The following is a 6,947-nucleotide window of genomic DNA, read 5'->3' on the forward strand; positions in this document are numbered from 1 at the left end:
GATCTATACTAGTGACTTGGCAAATGTTGTGTAACTTGACACAAACTGAATTACTAGTTTACCATGACTTCACTCGGTAAACACTAACTTTGCATATGGCTCAGTTAACATTAACTTCGCATCACATGAACTGCTATCTTTGTAGAAACTATAAACCTCGGTAACCACTGGAGTGCTCAGGTTGAACTGTTAGACTTCACACTACCTGATTCTACTCTACTTGAACTATTGCACTTCGCACTAACTGAATTCCCTTGGTAACCATCAGAATGATCGGTAGCCATTAGAATTAGTCCAAAAGACTTGGTAGCAACTATAGAATTTATTGGCTAAAGAATTACATGGAAAACAATGTAGATTGTTCAATGTGCTCAATAGCCATACAAAATCTAAATAAGTGTTGTCACTAATAACAAACTTGACTAATATGTCAACACTAACTGACATCCAAATAGATCATCTAGGTCCATGACCAACATCATGCCAAGAAAATGAGGTTAAAACCCCAAAAATTGGAAAACTTAAAAATTAAAACCCATTTATTCTTTGGGTACAAAAGCCTCAAAAATATAATAATATTTGGGTTCAGACACTGTATGCAAAAATGGCTAGCATAACAACACGAAACCCCAAACTCCCATCCCAAAAATAGGGAAAATGTTCATACCCAACCAACTAGGTAGAACTAGCAAACAAAAATGGAGGAGAACACTAATTCTTAGCCTCCTAACAAACAACTACTAAAAATAGAAGTAGCAAAAGGGGTAGAAACCAAAAGCCCAAAATCACAAAAAATCACTTAACAACTTTCGTGACAATGCAAACCTCTAAATGCACAAACATGCTCACTGGTCTAATCACATAATGTAGATGAGTTCAAATTTAATAATCATCGAAAGGTTTTAATTAAATGGTTTAAAATAAGGATACGTCGACCATATAGGGGCGACATTGGTAAAATATGAATAGTTGAATCACTAACTCCATGTGTCACTACTAGGGATATAAATCTTGCATACTAAAATACACAATCAAGTGCAATTTCTTATAATATCATAGCTGAAGAAATAATGCATTAAATACCTAATTAATCCATTTACATCACTCACATTTGCATAAAGCATAAAGAGACAAGAATGAAGTAAATCACCATAGAATAAAATCCATCACATAACATAATCAGAACATATGTCCAAATACTAGTTAATCAGATATCATCATAGATCTATTGTCATCTCAAAATGGCACCGACATGCAAATATCATAAACTAAACAACATAGCAAAATAGCATCTATGGTACTGAATCAAAGTATAATATTCGACCCTCAAGTCATCTCAAGGTATATATAATAAGAGTATCAAGTATCTCTTGAAACAAAATAACAAGGTACATACTGCAAACATGAGAGGCACTACACCATTTTTAGACCTTCTACTAAAACTACAAATCCTAGGTACACCAACTCCTTCTTCACAAAACTACACATCTTCAAATTTTCTCAACAACTTTTCTTCCCTCAAATTATCAAACACCTTATGAATGTGCATCAAATTCTCCTCTAATGTCTTACTAAATATCAAAATATTATCTAAGTAAACAATGACAAACTTACCTAGAAACTCCTTTAGTACCTCATTCACGAGTCGCATGAAATTTCTTGGTGTATTAGTTAGCCCTAAAGGCATGAATAACCACTTGTATAATCCCTCACTTATCTTGAAGGCACTCTTCCACTCATCTCCTTCTCTTATGTGAATCTTATGGTACACACTCTTCAAATCTATCTTTGTGAAATACACAACTCTACTCAAACAATCATAATATCATCCCTTTATCGAAATGAAAATCTATACTTGATTGTGATCTTGTTGATAGCTTGATAATTTGTACACATCCTCTATTCCTTATTATTCTTTGGTGCTAATATTGTTGGTACAATACATGGACTCAAACTCTCTTAAAATTAACCCCTTTTGTAACAATGCATCCACTTGTCTTTTCAACTCCTCGCTTTCTGTTGGCATCATTATGTGTGTTGCCTTGTTTGGTAAACTAGTTCCTAGAATCAATTCCATCTAGTGACTGATATTCCTTACTGGTGGTAATCCATCTGGTACATGATCATATACAATATCTGGGAATGCTTGTAACAAAACTACAACTTTAATAGGTACCTCTTCTACTTCTTCTTTGCCATCTTTTGGAATTACAAAAAAATACATATGCTCATGCCTCATACCCTCTAGGAACTTCTTTCCATCAACAAAACATACTCTAGCAACATTGCATACATTTTCATTTGTATCCTTCAATGGCTTTAGTTTATGTTTTACTCCCTCTTTTGTCAAAGTGTAGGTATTTGCATGCCCATTATGTATAACATGTCTTTCAAACTACCACAACTTGCCCAACAACATATGGCTTATGTCCATAGATATAATATCACAAAGCACCTCATCCTAGTAGCTTCCAATCTTGAACTTTACTATGCACTGCTCATTGACCATGAACTTGTGGTCATCCCACACCTAGGAAATATGGTGTGGATGCAAGTGTTTTTACCTCTTGAGAATTAACTTCTTGGCCAGCTTTTCTAAAACCAAAGTGTCAGTACTTCAACCATCAACGATCACATCACAATATTTATATTCACATTTTCACCTTGTGCAAAACAAGCTCCTCTTTGATCAGGTTCACTTTCACCACTCAATGAGACTCTTGTATTAACTAGGACTTCTCATCTTTCAGCATCTTCAAAATGTGAGGATTTGGCATCTTCATTAACTTGTGCAACTTTGGCCTAGAATTTGATTCTCTAATCAGTGGTTTTATCTTTCCCTCTTCTATTTTGCTCCAATTGAATCTTATGCCACTAGATCTCCATGTGACCCTCCAAATTGGCCTTCACAAATTTGACCCTATTAGGATCCTGAATATCTTCACACTCAAAATATTCTTCTAATTCATTGATCCAATTGATCAATTCCTCCAAGTTAGGATTTTTCAGAAATCTTTTTCCAAGCTTGGAAATGGCCATAAAAATCTTTCCTTCTTTTGGGTTCAAAACTTCCTCTTCAACCTGATCAATTTTTCATTCTCCCTCTATTTTATCCTCACTCTCATCTCTTATAGTGAGATTCATCCCTCTACACATTTATTCTTGCATTTTCCTCTAGAGGGCTCTAACCTTAGGTGTAATAACTTTGGCACCACACTTTCTTCATGGAGCCATTTTTTCACTTATGTTGAAACCCTGGTGCAGTCAGGTTCACAATTGGTGATATGTCTATATGCTTAGCCCAAACCATACTCGTGGTGCAAACTATGTCATAGTCAACAATCTATTTACACACTCAAGAACTCCCGCTCTAGTACCACTTGAGGAAGGGGGCTCCCTTTAATACCACAACACACAATAGAAATAGAGAAAAAACATAATTTGAGAGAACAAAATATGGGCTTTTTATTACTGTCACAAATTTGAAATTATAGAATTACAATATTTAAACCCACATGGGTGCCTTCCTTACAATAGTCTACAAGAAAAAGTTGTAATTATCATCCAGAACTGCCCTAGACAACCTATGGGTCTTCCTTATATGGGCATTTTTCATCACCCAGGAAGCTTCTAAATACTAAGCCCTAACCCTCGAGGTAGACCAAGCTCATACTATTTTATTTTATTACACTTTATTACATGGGATCAACTTATAACAATTTACAAATTACTTTTTTGGATGGCTCTACTTTTGGAGACCATAACTAGCAAATCGTTGACCTGATGGGCTATTATAACCCCAATCCAGAACCCTCAGCTAAATTTCTACAATGAAAATTTGGGTGATATTATTCAATTGAGGTTTGGCCTTATTTTGAAGTCATTTAGGCCTTCATGATTGGACTTGAAGTTTGGATAACCAAAATTCATACCGAAAATCTGCAATATCTGCACTAGTCCATATGATATGACAACGAAACTCATCTAGAAGGTTGAAATATTTAAGATGAACCTCCCCATATCAGATTAGAACAATCTAAGCACATAATACTAACTTACTAAAATTAGCAATCCTCCACAAATAGAAACTCTACATTGGAATAACCCTTATTGAAAACACAAAACTAGAAATAGAAATATTTTGGGTGATGCAAGATTGCCCTTACACCTAGGATTCTCTTGCATCATTATGATGATATTCTCCTAATTTTTAGAACTTCCAAAGTCAAAAGAAATAAATTATCAAATAAAAAACATATTAAGACTTTAAAGTTGAGATATAATAATCCCAATACCAACATGGTCCTATTAATTAACCCAAAAAGTCCTCCTCAAGTAATTGTTCCTTTCTCTTGTGAGATAGAGATAGTATGTATTTTTACACTAACTACCCAACATAACTCACAAAACCAAAAAGAAATAAAAAAAGGTTTTTATTGATGTTGTATAACATCTATATCACTTTTTTCTATGCCCAATCAAATTGGATAATCACTATCCATTAAACTACCTTCATTCAATGATACCTAGAGCAATTTATGGATTACTTTGAAAGGTGGGAATATTACACTTGGAAGATTCCAAACCTACATTCATGGGGGCTATGGTGATATTGATAGTTTCATGCTTGGTCTAAGTGTTGTCCACTTGTGCATGAATAACATGATTGAAGTTAATACATATTAGTCCACATGTAGCTAGAGGCATGTTATCTTAGTGAAACTTTCATACATTTTAACTAAATACAAGGATAAATTATTATATTCTTTTGTTTTCTATCTCCCACTTTTTAATTCCTCTTACATACATGATTTAATTGTTGATCTCGTCTAAGTCATTGTCTTAGGATCATAGTCTATTTTTAGCTAAGGCCATTTATCATATTCGTATTGCTCTCATTGGCCATTATCATTTTAATCAAGACTTGTGACTATTATTTTTCTTTTTTGTATTCACTTCTCTACCATTTATTGTTTTCATCACATGCGTCTTAAACCTCTAGCATCAAGGTGTCAACCTCTTATTTCAATTTCTATTAATTGCTTTTTCCAAGGAATTTTGTTGGTGTGCAACTATTCAATTTTGTATCTCTTTAGGAATGTTATAATGCTGATCTTGATGAGTAAACTATTCTTCTTTGAATTTGCTAAATGGTAGTCTCATTTTCTAGTTTTTTCTTTTAAATACATACAATAAAGAATATCATAAAACATTTTATTTCCTCCTATTTTAAGGTTATCTCTATGAGATTTAGGTTAAATTTTATATTCTCTTTTAAATCCAATGGGTTTCCAAAGCTATTACTTGTTTCATTAAACATCCTTCATATTATTAGTTTTAGCACCTTGAACCCAAAGCACTATCTCCTTCAATATTTTTCCTTCTTATCATAACCAAAGATACCAACTCAACTCTGATCATCTACATGCTACTTTATTCCCTTTTTAGGACCGTATCCCTTGGAATTGTGCCTTAGAATATTTGAGCTAATTGATGTAACTCACCCTTATATTTTTCCATTCTTGCCTCCATATCCAAAAAGTTTGTAGTCACAACTTTTAAGTTCTATTTAAATTTATTTACTCTTGTTAATTGTAGGATTGACTTATGAAAGAGATGTCGAGGCTTTTGATTTTCTCTTTAATCATTATATTGCTCCTCTTCCTAGTAGTTTACTTACTATAAATCTCCTTACCAAATGTATTATTCAACCATTTCATTTTTTAACCATTGATGTTTGGGACTTATATTGAAGTAGGGTTAGAAATTTTGACATGGGAGACTAGAGAAAAGATTGGGGAAAATATTATTTTAAGGGCATATTAGAAGATTTGGTATTTTGAGAATAGTTTAGAGTTTTTGTGATGAGAATTAAATAAAAGGTTGGGGGTCAATCCTAATCCTTAAGGGCTTGTTGCTACTATAGTACAATTTTTAACTAGGAATAGAAGTAACAAGATAAGGCTTAAGGTAACAAGCCTTCCTTACCAATATATTTTAGTAATACATGTGGAAGGAATTGTGAAACCATGAAATCTTGTAGAAGAATAAAATGGAAGAGTAGGGGATACAATTTATATACTTATAAGTATTATCTAGAAATTGTTGTCATTTCTTTATCTTCTTTTCCATTTATTTTATCCTCTCTCTAAAAGTACTCCTTTTGGGTTATCACCTTTTTTACTTATTTATTTAACTATATACTCAAGTTTTTGCTGATAAGGTTTTTGGGAATCAGTGTGTATATCTTCCCTAATTTAAATATTTAATGAACTTATGTTTTAAGGAGGTTTCGCTACCATGGCTTGTTTATAGTAGACACACTACTTATAAGTCAAATAAGTGACCCTCTAACTATGTGTACATGAGTGGCCATTATAGGTGAGTTTTTTTTTGTGTGTACTTTATTTTACTTATAGATTTCAACCATAATTGCTCCCAAAATCTCTATTTGTCATTGGGTAGGTTAGGGCATTCTTTACAACTTCTTCTAAGAATCCATGTATCCTAAAAATGCATCATGTAAAATAGATCTATATCATCACCTTCTTCAAGAAAAGTACAAATAAATGGGGACCTCTCATGTGGGTGATTTTTCTCATATAAGCTAGTAAAATTATAGTCTAGTTCATATATTCAAGGCTCTATCTTACTATGATTAACCTCTTCATCCTAAATTTCAACTAGACCTTGATCATCATATTGTTAAGATTAAGACACATCAATCCCATAAATCTTATGTATAATATTTTATGTAAATAATTTAATAAGGATATGTGGTGCCTTGTACCTATTCTCCATTTTGAATTGTCAAAATGATGAACCCTCTTTTTGTTTCTTTACTTGTCATAGGATTGAAGTTTTTGTCTTTTTTCTTATTTTATTTTTACATTTTAATTTCTATTTCTATTTTTCATTTTTTCATCCTTTTATTTTCTCTTATGTTG

Source organism: Cupressus sempervirens, chromosome 10 (genome assembly GCF_028749045.1).
Source record: "Cupressus sempervirens isolate cs-2001-9-10 chromosome 10, ASM2874904v1, whole genome shotgun sequence".
Classification (NCBI taxonomy): Eukaryota; Viridiplantae; Streptophyta; class Pinopsida; order Cupressales; family Cupressaceae; genus Cupressus; species Cupressus sempervirens.